The 18,276-nt window shown below is 36.2% G+C and overlaps 2 protein-coding genes across 2 annotated transcripts in view; one reads left to right on the top strand and one right to left on the bottom strand.

The window, feature by feature from the left end:
* PGLS (6-phosphogluconolactonase) overlaps positions 1-3,476 on the bottom strand; it is an 89,818-nt gene extending 86,342 nt beyond the window's left edge. The window contains exon 1 of the mRNA XM_053717933.1: positions 3,400-3,476. The gene's annotated coding sequence lies outside the window, so the exon portion shown is untranslated. The remainder of the gene's footprint in view (positions 1-3,399) is intronic.
* The window catches only part of NXNL1 (nucleoredoxin like 1), a 158,161-nt gene that overhangs the window by 21,905 nt on the left and 117,980 nt on the right, over positions 1-18,276 (top strand). The window lies entirely within an intron of this gene.

The following is an 18,276-nucleotide window of genomic DNA, read 5'->3' as shown; positions in this document are numbered from 1 at the left end:
ACACATCTGGTAAGCCACCAATCACCAAATAGTTCCCAGAGGTGCATTTCTGCTCCTGAGCCTACCTAAGTATGCTCTTCAACAAAGGCTACAAAGATAAAATATATTTGATAATAGAAATAAAATAAATGTCTCTTAAAATTGCATGCACATGCGAATGGTGAAAGTTTAATTTTGTCTTTATGTGCCTTTAAATAGTTAAAGCTGTGTTTCTCAACCGTGGTCCTCAAGTATCCCCAACAGGCCAGGTTTTCATTATAACTGAACTAGAGCACAGGTGAAATAATCAGCTGATCAATAACCATGGTTACTAACCTGCTCTCACACGGCAGCTGATTATTTCACCTGTGCTGTAGTTTAGCAATAATGAAAACCTGGCCTGTTGGGGGTAATTGAGGATCATGGTTGAGAAACACTGGTTTAAAGCAGCTTACTAGATTTGAAGACACACTGTCAGTAGTGGGGTACACTGAGCTTAGTCACACCCACACTTATTATTAATGTGCTTCATGGCAGACATGCTGGTAAAGATGTAGATCTCGCTGGGATCAGCCTGCGAACGTTTTGTCCCTCACATTTCAAGAGGTCCTCTCTTATTGTCTATTATTTCATGTAAAATCCTCAAATTAAAAATGTTTTACTCTTGGATTGTTCCTCTCTGTTTTCCTTCTCTCTTTGGGCAGATTTCTGATTACATGTCAAATGTTTAAAGTAACAAGGAAGTGATGCATTCAAATGTAAAGTTTAATGAATAAGTGACTCTTTTTAAAAATACTCTTAAAACAGGTGCACTTTCATTCATTAAACTTTACAATGAAGCAGATTTTTTATAATACTTACCTTTGTTTTATGGAAAGCAGACCGGCGATCCTCCGTCCTCTTCTCCTGCTGCAGTTAGCACAGCAATGACAAGCCCAGCTTCCTCCAATCGTTGCGTGCCCCCTTTGGTGTCCAGCTTGTGACACCATGCAATGATTGGAGGAAGCCGGATTCGTCATCACTGTGCTCACTACAGCAGGAGAAGCGGGCGGGCGGAGGATCGCAGGTCTGTTTTCCATAAAACAAAGATAAGTATTTTAAAAAATCAGCTTCATTGTAAAGTTTAATGAATGAAAGTGCTCCTGTTTTTAAGAGTATTTTTAAAAACCGGCACTTATTCATTAAACTTTACATTCACTTTAAATTCATTTTCCTCTTTGCCTCATGTGAAAGAGGGTACATTAAAAAAAACTGCAAGTTTTATTTTTGAAAAATGTTTTTTTTATAAATACATACATATATAGGTGTGTGTATGTATATATATATATATATATATATATATATATATATATATATATATATATATATATATATATATATATATATATATATATTAGGTTTGCTAAACCTTGTGAAATAAATACTTTTTTTTGCGTTTTTTAAATATATAAATGAAAAAAAAGTATATTATATTCAGAATGTGGTCCAGCCACTCTTTCTTTGTTAAATAAGAGACAGTGCTTCAAAACAAGAGATATTTCCTCAAGGGGGACATTTGGTGTGCTTACAATTAATCAACACGGTCTGAATTCCCAAAGTGCGTTCATGCTGCTTCAAAGACGTGCAACGCTCTTATTTTAAGTACAGCAGGGAACACTGTGTCAAACCGAATAAAGTAAGCGTCTTAAAGGGACACTGAACCCATATTATTATTTTTTGTAATTCAGAAAGAACATGCAATTTTAAGCAACTTTCTAATTTACTCCTATTATCAATTTTTCTTCCTTCTCTTGCTATCATTATTTGAAAAAGAAGGCATCTAAGCTTTTTTTTGGTTTCAGTACTCTGGACAGCACTTTTTTATTGGTGGATGAATTTATCCATCAATCAGCAAGGACAACCCAGGTTGTTCACCAAAAATGGTCCGGCATCTAAACTTACATTCTTGCATTTCAAATAAAGATACCAAGAGAATGAAGAACATTTGATAATAGGAGTAAATTAGAAAGTTGCTTAAAATTTCATGCTCAATCTGAATCACGAAATACATTTTTTGGGTACAGTGTCCCTTTAACTTAGAAAGACATTGATTCATTTATAAATGAAGAGGTATAGAACATTATATACTTTTCAAAACCATCTACATGCTTCTTAAAGAAGGAATTTAGGTGATTGCTACTTTTTCAGATCATGTGCTATTTCAAAATTGTACAAAATATAAATAACATCTAAACAAGTATGATTCTGATGCTGAAAATAACAATGACATAACAAAGATGACATCTGGTGTGTGTGCATATATATATAAACTTTAAAGAAAGAAGAGCGTTGACATGTACCACATATATTGATTACGAAACAGTCTTGACAAAGGTCCCTGTGAGGACCGAAACATTGACTGAACCTTTGTTGATGAATTACTAATAAAAACAAAAATTATGTTCATTAAGTCCTGCGAGTGCCTCTTCTTTCTTTGAAGTTTCTACCTATTCACCATAGAGAGCACCCAGGCCATTCACGAGTACAGTGAGTGCCAGAACTATATATTTGCACTAATGTATTAATATGTTATCTGACATTATTTCCACTATTATTTAGGATTAATATTTACTGTAGTAAATTAATCATTACCACTATTTACTTAACATTTTGTCAATAAAAAAAAAAAAGAATGGTTACTGATAGGAGTTTGACATAAATATTAAGTCCTCACATACATAAGGCAGTCAAATGGTTTCACTAAGATGTTAATGAATAGTTAAATATCTTTTGGTGGTTAAGTCTTTTTAGAGTATACTTAACCACCAAAATGTATTTAAACATCCATTAATCTAAAATGAATATTCGTTTTTTTCATTATTTTAACAAAATATTTAACGTCCTGAATAAAATAAGTTTCCTGTCTTTTTACATATCTACCAGTACAGTGGCGAGATGTGTACCTCTCTAGCCAATGATCATGTATACTGCAGTATCTTTTTAATATTGTTAATGGAACATTATGCATATTTCTAATTGCAGAACTATAAGGTATATTAAAACTGTTACTTTCCACGATATTAAAACTGTTACTTTCCACGTTTATCTGAAAGTCAATAAATACATAAAGTACAGCTCCTTCTACATAATCATGAATCATTACAATTTACTCTAATAGTATCGTACATAACTTCTCATCCTTTAGCTCTTCTTTTCTTGTCTTAGTGTACATTTGCCTACACATTTCTTATGTAAGTCGCTTAAATACACCCTATTTACACCTTATTACAGGTAATGGCTAATCATACCTACACCGGTACATTCTGCATACATTATGAATGAATTTGCAACATTACAATTTCTTTATACTGTACATATATTTAGGCACACTGCGTGCCGTTTAATAAGCAGATGCCATTATATACTATACCGAACACACACCAAGCTCCGGGCGTTGGCAAATAAAGAGAACTGACAGGTAAGTGGGCAGAACTGATGTCACAGAACAGTACCTGCGAAGCCTCACTAAGGGCGGAAGTGAAGAAAATATGTGGCCAGTTATAAGACTTATAGCTCCTTTGTAGAATAGGAAGCTAGAGTGTGCCGGAAGTGACGCATTTTAGGGAACAGAATTAGTGAAGTTTTGCAAGCTTGGTTTGGGGCATTATTGTGTTTCTTAAAAACAAAAATATGAGGATGGTAAATAAGACAATTGTATTTTTTTTTGTCTACCTAAAATAATATATACATATACTGTGATTTTGCCATTACTGTTTGTATTTGGAAGCAAAGTGACGTTTTACAGAGTTTCTTAAAAAAAATATTGAAATTTATTGAACCCAGGAAGTTCTTAGACAGTATAAAACAAGCTTTTATATCAATTTCGGTGCAAACCAAAATGCTAAAAAAACAAGCAAATTTGTTAATAAAACAAAATGTTGTAATACATTTAAAACTAAATTTAAAAGGAACAGACAATGTGAGTTATGTCCATTTAAATGGGCGTTATGGACAAAATCTCTTAGTAGAGCACTTAAACACCAGTGTGGTAGTCATGTTCTAAATATTACAATCAAAAACTTTAACGTCAGCCAGGATAGCCCCCCCGGCCCCAAATCAAAATTTTAAAACAAACTTCAGTTGGTTCGATCTTTGTGAAATCAGGTTTGATCAATTGTTTTTTTTTTTGTTAGATCTAGCATACATATAGAGAGGTATTAACAATTATTTTAAGGGGGTGGGGGGTTAATCTGTCAAATTGGACAAAAAGTTATTTTGATAGATATTTGTTAGATCAGGTATGATCAGTCATTTGTTTTGTTAGATCTAACATAATTAAAGAGATATTCAGTATTAAATCAGGGCTGCTGACCCCCCAAACAAATACAAAATTCAGGCTAATAGATATTTGTTAGATCAGGTTTGATCAAGTGTTTATTATGTTAGACCTAACAAGCTAAAGTTGGTATTAATTATTTGGAGGGGGCAACCCATTATCAGCCCCCCTTAGCAAACATTGGATAAAAAGTTATTTAATTTGATAGTTATTTGTTAGACCAGGTATGATCAGTCAGTTGTTTTTTTAGATCTAACATAAGTACAGAGATATTAGGTATTAAATTGACAAAAAAGTGTTTATTATGTTAGATCTAAGAAACAAAGCTGGTATTAACCATTATTTAGAGGGGGGCTAACCTGTCATCAGCCCACCCCCTTGACAAAAAGTGATTTAATTTGTTAGATTATTTGTAAGATATAACATAATTACAGAGATTTTAGGTATTAAATTGGGGGGGACTAGCCCCCCAAATAAAAATTTCAGACAAAAAAAAGTTTAGTTCAAGTGTTTATAATGTTAGATCTAACTAGCAAAAGGTGGTATTAATAATCATATCATGGGAGCTTCTACGTACTCAGTATGGGGTTGTTAGCCCCCATAGTAAAATTTGGACAAGCAATTTCACAAAGAGTTGTACAATATCATAGATATTTGTTAGATCAGGTATGGTCAATCATTTATTAGCTATAACATAATTACAGAGATATTACGTATTAATTCAGGGGGGGCTGCCTACCCCTCTCTCAAAATTTCAGACAAAAAAATCAAAACAGACCTTTTTGATCTGGTCAGATCAAGAGTTTATAATGTTAGATCTAACGTGCAAAACCTGTCCACCTGATATCGCCGCCAGCAATACGCTGCCTGTATTTAACATTGCACAAGCTGCTGCTTGTGCAATTCTTCCCCCTGCTCATGTGCACACATGCAGGGGCTGTCAGTCAACTTGGTAGGACTTGTCAGAGATGATTTAAAACCCCAAACTTAGAGGTGGTGTGTTGGTTAAGAAGCAGCAGTCTGATGACCGTTGTTTCTTAAATCGATTGCTGGTGCGCTCATGTGAAACTGCACCAACGCAATCTAAAGCTGCATCGTGCAGCTTCATAAATATCCCTAAAGTGTTGTCCAACCTTTCACTCATGAACAATTGTTGATATAACATTCGGTATAATATAAATTGTTATGATTGCCTCTTGAATGTTAGTAATCTAACACATATCTATTATACTGGATTCATTTTTGCCTGAAATTGTTGCTTAAAGGGACATTAAACCCCAAAAAAATCTTTCATGATTCAGGTAGAGAATACAATTTTAAACAACATTCCTATTTACTTCTATTATCTAATTTGCTTCATTCTTTAGATATCTTTTGTTAAAGAAATAGCAATACACATGAGTGAGCCAATCACATGAGGCATCTATGTGCAGCCACCAATCAGAAGCTACCGAGCCTATCTAGATATGCTTTTCAGGAAAGAATATCAACAGAATGAAGCAAATTAGATAATAGAAGTAAATTAGAAAGTTGTTTAAAAGGGCATTCTCCATCCGAATCATGAAAGAAAAAAATTGGGGTTAATGTCCCTTTAAGGGTAAAAAGATTAGGTATAAAAATAATAACTGATTGACCACAACTAATCTAACAAAGATAGCTATATATTTGTGGTATTATTTTTGTTACGGGGGAGCTGGCACCCCATAATGAATATAGAGAGACTCCCACAATATACTGTAATTATTAATAACACCTTTTGCATTGTAGATCTTATGTAATAAACACTGGATTTAACCTAATCTATCAAAGGTCCATTAGTCTAAATTAGTCTGAAATTTTGATTTTGAGAGCTTATCTGGCTTATGTGGGTTGATAGTTCAAGGAAAGGCAGCACAAATCAGTACCTTATAAAGTAAAACATAACATTTATTAAAGTTCAATTAAAATACAAAACAGCCTGATGTTACCATGATGCGTTTCATGCCCCACAGGCACTTAGTCTTAGGGATACTCATCCGGTTAATCTCTCCCTATTTAAAGGGAAAGTGACCAATCCGCGATTGGAATTTAAAAACAAAATAATTAAAACAATATATGTATGTATACACATTAGTACCATTTTATCATTTGCAAGAGAATAGCAGGAGAAAAATGTAATCCTAAATGCTTAGGAAATTAATGATCTGTATCAAAATTCATATATGTACACAAAACAGTGACAACAGCTATCTAACATATCCGAATAAATCTTAGTAGAGAAAAGGGGAAGTATGTTTGTTTTACAAGCATAAAAAAATCTCCAAAGATACAAACAGCAACAAAGATCAACACACTCAGCAAAAAGAACAGGTGAATAAACAGTCCTTGACTCAAGAGGAGGAAATAAACGCTGTATTTATTTCTCCATTTAATCAAATACCATCATCATATCACAGTGCTGAGTCACTTCACATCTCGACTGCGGCTAGTAAACGGCATATACTAGTATACCCCGCTCATACAGCGGGTTAGGGACCGGAGCCCCGCTGTAAAGTGAAAACCGCCTTAAAGTGAAACAAGGCAAGTGTGTTTAAAAACTTGAAAACATGCTTGAACTAATATATATTAGGGGTGCAATAGTGCTATGTTTAGTTTAACACTAGCACAGCACAGTATTCAATGTAAAATAGTGACAATTACTGTAGTACAATTTGCCAGACTATAACACTGAGACACAGATTGCACTGTAATGCTGCAGAGTGAACTGCGCATAACAAAATGGTGCCAGTCACATTTGTCGCAATCTCACGATGTCATGATTATATACAGACCTAACTCTTTGTTCATCCTTTGCTGTTTATATCCTTGCACCCATCTTGTAACTCCACCCACACACATCGTATAAATTATCAACTAACCTATTGTTAGTTGCTTGGAATTCTGTCTCTGTGCCGCAACTCATCTTGTGAAAGATTCACCCTCCTTACCTGGTGCTACGCCTGACACAGTTTCACTGCTCAAACCGAGCCGGCTGTGACGTCACACGCCAATTCCGGATTCACCTCTGCAAGCTTTCTCCGGTAACGGATAATTTCGCTAGCAGCCTAAACCTCCTACAACCTAAACGGACTTGCACAATACTTCTACTTGGTAAGATTTTCAAGTCACTTTCTTCCCATCACGTTACACGGCAAGTAAGGACTTTAATATAAGACTACAATACTACAAACGAATTGTATTGCAACAATCATCAGCCTTATGGAATCCTCTTACCTTTACTTTTGCTACTTTATGCTGTTTGCTTGTCAATATTAGAAAGGGAATTTAATCTGCCAGGAATCTAATACTCAAGTCTAGTTCAAATATCCAATATAATTCTCACTTATATAAACACACTTTATTTTTATCCTCTAAGTTTGTTTTGCATTTGGTAACTTGAATAGCACTGAGCAGAGTTGCACTGTCGTTGCTCAGCTGCTTGTTCAGCTTGAACCTATATTATTTGCCAGACAGATATCTTGATACACTTTAAACACCTGTTGCGACCTTGTTATATATTTGTATCTGATATCTGCCTATCTACACATACAATTTATTCTTAACCCTGCAGTTGAGGTTCAATACCTTTTTTTTTTTCTTTTGTTCTTTTTCTGCTTTCCAGGAAAAGCAGAATTAATCCTTACACATGATGATTACAGCACTGTTTCAAAATCCTTGGAGGTTGAACTTCAGCTCCATAAAGCGCTGTATTAGCGAACCGCTGTAAAGTGAAGTGCTGTAAAGTGAGGTATACCTGTACTTGGGAAAAAGACAGGCAATGAAGGTCAAACGCGTTTGATCTATTACAACATGACTTCCTCAGTTACTTGAGTCAAGGACTGTTTATTCACCTGTTCTTTTTGCTGAGTGTGTTGATCGTTGTTGCTAGTCCTACAATTGGCATAGTGCAATATATCAAATTTTTGATCAGTCACCGTGCTTGTGAAAGATATTCACCTCTGTATATAATTTTATCTGTAATACAAGGGCCTATTCCACATCTATAACTTTTTTCCAATCCATGTGTCAGTATCTTTATTACTCTTACTGCTTATTAGACTCGGTGCCAGTTTAGAGGAAAAAGTTGGCGCTTTTCTAGAAACAAATTTACTGTTATCTAGTACCTAGTACCTAGATAGTACCTATCTTAAAAGCCTCATCATCTTCCAAAATATGCAAATAATATGATATTGTTTGGAAAATTCTGTTGAAAATACCACTGTATATTTAGTAAAGTCATTACCAGTTGAAATGGATAGACCTTTCTTATCAACTCCATATTTTACTTCTTCTAAAGTTTGTTCTAGTACTTTTTCATTATATCCCCTTTTTTTAACCTTGAGATAAGAGATTTACATTGTTTATCAAATAATTTGTCAGAATTAGTATTTCTCCTAAATTTTAAAAAATGACGTCTAGGGATTGATTTAATCAAATGTTTAAGATGGCAGGAATAAGCATGCAAGATAGTATTTCCAGCAGTTGACTTACAATAGGTGTCAGTTACCACTACTCCTATAGAGGGTTTTCCTACTAGATGGAGGTCTAAAAAGTTAATTTCCTCTTTTTAACATTCACCTTCTAATTTTAATCTTAAATCATTGTTATTGATGTATCTTAAGAAATCATCATACTCAAATAGGTCTTTTACTATAAAGATGAGGTCTTCAATAAAGCGCATGTACAGTACTATTTGGTCTCTGAAAGGGTTGTTGCTGTTATAAATGTAATGGTGTTCCCACCACCCAACATAAAGGTTCGTGAAAGAGGGTGCGAATTTAGCACCCATAACAGTTCCGTAGGTTTGAAGATAAAAAGCTTTTATCGAACATAAAAAGTTATGTTTCAGCAAAAAAACGATTTCACATAAAAGTAATTTAAATTCATTAGAATAATGTGATCTCAAATAAAAAAATTTTTTAAATTGCTTGTATGCCTAAGTCATGCGGGATGCTAGAGTGTAAAGAAACTGCATCAACCACAATCCAGCTATAACCCATCTTCCACTCAAAATTTTTTTTTAATTTGTATCAAATGGGATGAATCGCTAAGATAGAATAGAGTCTATCCAGTCAAACAGCGGTTCAAACAGGGAACCTATTCCTGAGATTATCGGGCACCCTGGTGTTTTTTTTTTAATCTGTATGTGTTTTGGATAAATGGTGGAAGATGGGAATAACTGGATATTCAGGGACCAAATTACTAACTTGTTCTTCTGATAGTACTCCTAATGCAGTTATTTGTTCTGTCAGTTTTAGTAATTGCTTTTTAAATTCATTAGTTGGATTTGTTGATAGTCTCCTATAGCGGTTGGCATCACTCAATTGCATTTCAGCCTCCCCAATACAATCTTTCTTATTTAAAATAACAATATTTCCACCTTTATCTGATCTCCCAATTACAATATCATTGTTATTTTCAAGCTTTCTTTTCAGCAACCGATAAATTAGAGTGTGTTTTCTCTTTTCTCACTTTTTCTTCCAGATCCAAAATTTCTCGTTCTACTCTCTTCTGATATAGATTTAAATGGCTGCCTCGATGTTGAATAGGATAAAAATTTGAAGACCTTTTATTTGGGGATGTAACTTCATTGTCACTGGGGCCAAAGGTTTCATCCCCAAAACGTCTTAGATCGTCCAAATTACAAAGGTCCCCAAATTTAAGCCATCATTACTTTGAATCAAAGAATCAGTACACATGGTTTCACTAGTTAATTGATCTTGGCTGATGTCATGATGTCATTGTTATTAAAAAAATCTTTTCAATGTAAGTTTCCTTACAAATTTATTTAGATCTATCAGAGTTCTAAACGCAAAGAAATTATTAATTGGCACAAATCCTAGACCTTTTAAAAGTAATTTAGTCTGTTCTGAAGAAATAACAGTTTCAGATAAATTGATAACAGGTCTAGTCCTTTCTGCGTCCTTTTGGTTTTCTCATAGGTTTTCTTCCATCTCCGCCCTGCAGAGGGACACTCTGTATTTTCTTAATCTTTGGGCGCACCACTTGCTCTTCAGTTTCTGATTTATCTCCATCGGTAACCTGTGAAGACAAAGAGGGATGGGGCAAAAAGTAGGAAGAAGAAGAGGAGGAAAGTGAGGATGAATGAGTGAAGCACAGCTTGCATCCGATAGGTTTGGCACCACATAATTAATACATAGAGATGCTTAATCTAAACTGATCTAAAAAAATATCTATAAGCCTGAATGTTTTTTGTCTGAAATTTTAAAGTGTGGCTTAGTCCCCTAATTTAGTACTTAAAGGGACAGTCTAGTCCAAAACAAACTTTCATTACTCAGATAGGGTATGTAATTTTAAACAATTTTCCAATTTACTTCTATAACCAATTTTGCTTTGTTCTCTTGGTATTCTTAGTTGAAAGCTAAATCTAGGAGGTTCATATGCTAATTTCTAAGCCTTTGAAGGCCACCTCTTAGCTCAGGGCATTTTGACAGTTTTTCACCACTAAAGGGTGTTAGATCATGTCTTTCATATAGATAACACTGTGCTCACGCACGTAGAGTTCCTAGGAGCCAGCACTGATTGGCTAAAATGCAAGTCTGTCAAAAGAACTGAAATAAGGGGCAGTTTGCAGAGGCTTAGATACAAGGTAATTACAGAGGTAAAATGTGTATTATTATAACTGTGTTGGTTATGCAAAACTAGGGAATGGGTAATAAAGGGATTATCTATCTTTTAAAACAATAAATATTCTGGTGTAGACTGTCCCTTTTAAGTATGTTAAATCTAACAAAACAACTGAATGTTCATACCTGATCTAACAACTATCTATCAAATTGTATACCTTTTTGTGCAATTGTATGTTATGAGGGGCTAGCATTCCATTTGAATACATATAGGCTCCCACAGTATGATTATTAAAGGCACATGATATACGCAACTCACAAAGCACTTGAAAGTAATGCAGCATAGCTATACAAATCTGACTAGAAAATATCACCATATCTCTATATATAAAAGGAAGTTATTGTACCACAATTTCCTCAGTAGCCAAATCCCATTGCAAAGGGACGTTAAGCAGCCAATCAGGATACTAGTCCAAAGACTGGCAAGGGATCATGCATCTGGCATGTGCAGCATAGTCATGTTTACTATAAAATCTTGGACGATTACAGTAAAGCAAAGTGTGACATGAGCAATGATGAAACTTAATTTTTTTTAAATCATGCAGCTGACAGCAGCAGAAGGATTACTGTTCACAAATCACTAAACTTGTAAACTAAAATAATTCCAAGGTAAAATATCTTCCTTTTTTACATAGAGGTGGTCAGGTTATATGTTCTTGTCAGATTTTTACAATTATGCTGCATCACATACAAGAGATTTATCATATGGGTATTATGTCCCTTTAATAGCACCTTTGGCATGTTAGATCTAACATAATAGAAACATGATCTAAGCAGATGTAACAGAGGTCCATTAGCCTGAAATATTTTTGTCTGGAATCTCTAAGTGGGAGACTAGTCCCCCTAATGTAATACATAATATTTCTGTAATTATGTTAGCTCTAGTGAAATGTCACTGATCATACTTGACCTAGCAAATATCTATAAAATGTAATAACTTTTTGTTTATTTTTTTCTTATGGGGGGCTGGCACCTCCATATTGGATACATAAAAGCTCCCACAAAATGATAATTAAAGGGACATTAATTGCTTTGAGATGGTAATATGAAGTGATAGATTGTATATATAAAAAAACTCCACAATATACGTTCATTATTTATTTTGCCCCCTTTACCTGTAATTCCATTCTGAAATTGTGAGCTTTTCAGTTCCTGTTAGAAACACAGCCATTGGCTGCACACACTAGTGACCTATTTATACCTGTCCTTAATTGGCCAAAGCAGAGAAGGTAACCTAAGTTACAACATGGTAGCTCCCACTGATTTTTAGACACTAAAACGTTGCACTTATTTTGTCAGTATTTAAACAGGTAATAAAACTTTAAAAAAAAAATCTACATGTTATTCTCAGACTAATCTTTTTCTTTGAAAGCATCATTCTATCTAGCATTTATTTAGTGTTTAATGTCCCATTAATTCCACTTTTTGCTTTTTAGATCTAACGTAGTTAAACACTTGATCTAACCAAGACCTATTAGCCTGAATTCTTTATCTGAAATTTGATTATTTTTTTTTGGGGGGGGGGGCTAGCCCCCCTGATTTAATACCTAATATCTCTGTAATTATGTTAGATCTAACAAAACAACTGCCTGATCATATCTGATCTAACAAAGATCTAACAAATGAAATTACTTCTTGTCCAATTTTTTGATAAGGAGGGACTGATGACTGGTTAGCCCCCCCCCCCCCCCAAATAAAAAGTAATTGTTAATACCAGCTTTAGCTTGGTAGATCTAACGTAAGAAACACTTGGTTAAACCTGATCTAACAAATATACTGTATATTAGCCTGAATGATTTTCTGGGGAATATGTATCAAGCTCCGAATGGAGCTTGATGGCCCCTGTTTATGGCGAGTCTTCAGACTCGCCAGAAACAGCAGTTATGAAGTAGCGGTCACAAAGACAGCTGCTGAATAACCTGTCCGCCTGCTCTGAGCAGGCGGACAGACATCGCCAGAGTACGATCGGGTTGATTTAGACCTCCCTGCTGGCGGCCTATTGGCCCCGAGTCTGCAGGGGGCGGCGTTGCACTAGCAGCTCTTGTGAGCTGCTGGTGCAATGCTGAATATGGCGAGCGTATTGCTCGCCATATTCAGCGAGGTCTGGCGGACCTGATCCGCACTGTCGGATCAGGTCCGACAGACCTTGATAACTTGGGGCCTATGTCTGAAATTTTTCTTTGGGGGGCAAGCCCCCTGTAATTTAATACCTAATATCTCTGTAATTATGTTAAATCTAACAAAACAAACGACTGATCATACCTGATCTAACAAATATCTATCAAATAAAATATAAAAAAGATAAATATTAAAAAATGCTCACACTATTCCTCAGGCTTTATTTTTATATTAAACAATGTGCTGGTAGTCACAAAAAATGTATGAATGAAAATAAAAAAGAGAAGATTAATTAACATATATACTTAATTGCTAAAGAGTGACCAGGACCGCACTAGAGTTAAAAAAGGGACCTTATTTATAAGTCTGCTTAGACATACCTAATACACCGTTGTGGCAATACATAAAAACACACAAATGAAAGAATGTCCCTCCGATTTCCTTCAGTGGCAATAAACTCCAATTGCCCGAAAAACAAGGCATTAGTAGGAATAAAATTAGTAGGAATTAGTAGGAAGTATCTAAAAATGTTGTGTGTGTATACTGCTCCCATCCAACCAAAGTTAGTGTAGTAAAAATAAATAAATAAATGAAAAGCACCATTCATAAAAATCAATCATTTTAGGGTTTATTTAAATATATGCAATTTTGTATTTACTCCAAGGGAAAAGTATATATGATCCCTGACATTTTTAAGGCATTTTGTTGTCAGCTATAAGAACATAAAGGCCTTTACATTTAAAAGCACATGCAGCTGTGTTTAGAACAATGTATAACAATTTTACAATCACTGCAAACATTGCTTTCATATAGTTTTCAAGAAGCTCCTAAGTCTACCTAGCTATATATTACTTTTATTATTATTATCAGTTATTTGTAGAGCGCCAACAGATTTTGCAGCGCTATAAATATAGGCGTGGTAAACAAGGTAACATTTATAGGGATTTATAGCGAGTATAGCAATAAAGTCACACAAATTTTTTGTTTCCCAATGCAAATAAAAGGTATGTTTGTTCTATATTGTAGTTTATAAGTGTGCAATAACGTTAAAAAGAAATACTTTATTGCTAAAAAATGCTAACCATCATCTGAGCTTTCAGCGAGTCAAAATCTTTTTGCTGGTGATGTGTATATATAGGTGTGTATATATGTGTATTCATATGTTTATATGTGTATATATGTGTATTAATATGTTTATATGTGTATATATGTGTATTAATATGTTTATATGTGTATATATGTGTATTAATATGTTTATATGTGTATTCATGTGTTTATATGTGTATATATGTGTATTCATGTGTTTATATGTGAATATATGTTGGATAAATGGCACCAATAGACTTTCTCAACACAAACCTTCAATTTGTAAAAATTGCAATAAAACGAGGTATGTCTGTACTTGACTCACTGCAGATGGTGTAGTGGTATACAGGTATAACATAGTTGAAAGTCCATACAAGATGGCTTCTGATTAAAATCCTAAGAGAGGAGTTAACCGTTACAGTTGATATGCATTAAAAGTGAAGCCCTTCAAGATGGCAAATTCCTTTAGCCTTCAGCTCCAAGGTGTAACTACTAACAGCAATGCTTCTGTACAAGGGGGGACAGATCTCAACACGAGTGGTAGATGGATTCTTCCGCCAATCCTATTCGTGTAGATGCTGAACTATATTCACAGCACTATAGAGCAGCTAACAAAAAGTAGTCACCTGAATCAGAGCAGGATTTCTCCAAAGTCAAATGCAGAGGGCTTCTGTATTAACCGCATACACAGGGCTCAATTTATCATCAACGGCTGGACAGGCCCTGCTTCTCCTCTGGTGGGCAGCAATACGCTGCCCGCATTTACCATTGCACACAAATGCTCCTGGGCAACCCTGCCCACGCTCAGCCAATCACGCACAGGCAGGAGCTGTCATCCCCCCAGTCGGAAGAGACCGGGAGATTGACATTCTCCACCTAAGATGTGGATGACTGCTGCTTGATAAATCCTGACTACAGGTACTCTTGTGCAAACCTGCAAATTTTAGAGAAGGGCTTGATAAAATGAGACTACAGTGTTGTGTGTCCTGTGCATAACTATAAATCCTCTCTTACCTGTACTCAGGTAAAAACATTATCAATTGAGCCTGAAATATTTCCCCTCAAAGTCAATAGCAGAGAAATTCACAACATTTATAAAAAGGTAATTAAAAAAAAATTCTCATACCTTCCTCCTCGCCTTAAAAGAATACAGTAAAAAACAATGTTATCCAAATAATATCTTTATCAATGGATATATCCTTACCTCCTTCCAGGAATCCTTGTCAGCACCTTCCATGTCCTACCTGGAGATCTCTAAACATAAAAATCAAAGTACTTTAAAATGATGTCAGCTTACTTTTCCTTTGTTAAGGAAAATAAGGTAGATCCACATCCAAGGAGATTTAAAAGAGTAGCTTTTAATGTATCAGGTTAATGACATACAGAATAGCGTAAGCTCACAAAGAACATCCTACGTGTTTCATGCTGCTCGGCACTTCGTCAGGGATAAGTAAGTACTTACCCCAACTGCTTTAAATAATACATGGTAACCAATGATATATATGAGTAAACGAGATAAAATAGGTAAAGGATAATCGGTAAGTATATAGATAATCAGCCGCTTGTAATACCATGTGATGCACAAATAGATCAAAAGTAGATGCATTCAACATCTAAAACAAAAAACAATATATATACAGGTTACAAAAAGCGGACATGAAATTCGCATACATTTAAAACCCGTTGGGTTAATTATGATAAACAATCAAAACAGAGATTGGGGAAGATAAAAAAGTGATCCTAATAAATCTGGGTACAACTTATTAAAATAAAAATGATACAAAGATGTACATAAGTAGATCTGATTATGTTGAGATAAATATACATCACCCCACAGAATGATTCCAAAAGATGATCGAACATATATAGTGATGATTAATGTATAAAAAAAATCCTGCAGAGAACTATTGTTTGAAAAAATAATGGCACAATATAATGTGTATGTTGCTGAGACTAAAGGAATGATACAAATATAGAGAAACAGATAACAATGGCTCGTTATGATTCACTATCAGTACTAATACTGATAGTCATCACTAGTAAGGACATTGTATATGTAAAATGTATAAATGTATTATAATATAGTGATAACCCCAATACTATCTATCTATCTATTGGGTACTTATAGAGCACAAACGAATCACCCGTGAGGGTCTCAAGGCACTAAGGGAAAGAAGATAGGAGAAGGGGGGGAGGGGATGGGAGTTCAGTCGAAGAGTCAGGTTTTGAGGTCCTTTCTAAACTTTGTAAGGGAGGTGGATTATCTGAGGTGCAGCGGAAGAGTGTTCCATGTCTTTGCTGCCATGTGGAAGAAGGATCTTCTGCCCGCTGTGGATTTTCTTATGCATGGGGTGACTGCGAGTGCTTGGTCGGCCGATTGGAGTCGGGGGTGTAGAAATTTACTAGGTGGTGGATGTATTCGGGTCCGGTGTTGTGTAGGGCCTAGAACACGTGGGTAAGGAGCTTGAAGGTGATGTTGATGGGGAGCCAGTGAAGGTTCCTTAGGTGTTCTGTGATGTGGCATTGGAGGGGGATGTCAAGGATGAGTCTGGCTGAGGCGTTCTGGATACGTTGGAGTCTCTTTTGGAGTTTGATGGTGGAGCCGGCATAGAGTGTGTTGCCATAGTCTAACCAGCTGCTGACGAGGGCGTGGGTGACTGTTTTCTTGCTTTCGGTAGGGATCCACTTGAAGATTTTTCATAGCAGGTGGAGAATGTGGAAGCATGTTGAGGTGATGGCATTGATTTGTCGGTCCATGAAGAGGTAGGAGTCCAGGATGAAGCCTAGATTTTGTGCATGGTCGGTTGGGGTTGGAGGGTGACCGAGGGCTGTGGGCCACCAGGAGTCGTCCCATGTGGATTTATTGGGTTCAAGGAGGAGGACTTCCGTTTTGTCTGTGTTCAGATTGAGACGGTTGTCCTTCACCCAGGCGGCGACTGCTGTCAGGCCTTCGTGGACAATCTTTTTGGCGGTGGTGGGATCTCGGGTGAGTGAGATGATTAACTGGGTGTCGTTGGCATAGGAGACGATGTTGAGGTCATAGCGTCAGACAATGGCGGCGAGAGGGGCCATGTAGATGTTGAAGAGGGTGGGGTTCAGCGAGGAGCCTTGCGCTACACCGCAGTTGACTGGTGTGGGTTTGGAGGAGAAATGCGGGAGTCTGACTTTCTGGGTCCTGCCCGTTAGGAAAGAGGTGATCCATTCCAGGGCTTTGCTGCGGATGCCGGCGTCGTGTAGGTGGGTGCAGAGGGTGTTGTCATCGACAATGTCGAAATCTGCTGAGAGGTCTAGGAGGATGAGGGTGGCGGTTTCTCCTCGGTCGAGCATGGTGCGTATGTCATCTGTGGCGGCGAGGAGGGCGGTCTCTGTGCTGTGGTTGCTTCTGAAACTGGATTGGGAGTGGTCCAGGGTGTGGTTGGCCTCAATGTGGTCAATAAGTTGCAAGTTGATGGACTTCTCTATGCCTTTGGCCGAAAAGGGGAGTAGAGAGATGGGGTGGTAGTTATTCAGGTCCGTGGGGTCTGCCGAGGGTTGACATTGAAACCAAAGAACCATTGGTTAAATTTATCTATATTTAGATACCTGTATAGGCTTTAAGATCCCAAATTTCATCAATGCCTAGTGGGACCCCAGTCTGTAACTTTAATATCCAATAGGCCTTTTTCCTATTCAATTTTGCTAATCTGTCACCTCCCATATTAGTAACAGGTACACAATCGATACCCTGGAATGTGAACATTTTTCTGATATTGTGTCCAATGTGATTTGCAAACTGGAGTCTTATGTTTTTCAGCTGTTAGAGAATTAAGGTGTTCCCTTATACGATCCTTTAGGGGGCATGTTGTACGACCAACGTACTGTTTCTGACACATTAAGCAGGTTATTAAATATACTACGTATTTTGAATTACATTTTAGATGGTTTCTCATTTCAAACTCTTGACCAGTGGTACCAAAGAAGAATTTGTTACAAAGAGAATACGAGGAGCACAGGTATGAATGAGTTGCAAAAATAAAATGTTTATTAAACAAAATCAATCACACAACAGCGTAAATGAGTGAGATTTACACACAGTGGTAAGTCTGTGACAAACCAAAACAAACAGTGTGAGGG

The sequence above is a fragment of the Bombina bombina genome, chromosome 6, assembly GCF_027579735.1.
Source record: "Bombina bombina isolate aBomBom1 chromosome 6, aBomBom1.pri, whole genome shotgun sequence".
In the NCBI taxonomy this organism is placed as follows: domain Eukaryota; kingdom Metazoa; phylum Chordata; class Amphibia; order Anura; family Bombinatoridae; genus Bombina; species Bombina bombina.
Note: the sequence above shows the minus strand (reverse complement) of the source record. Positions and strands in the feature narration are given on the sequence as shown.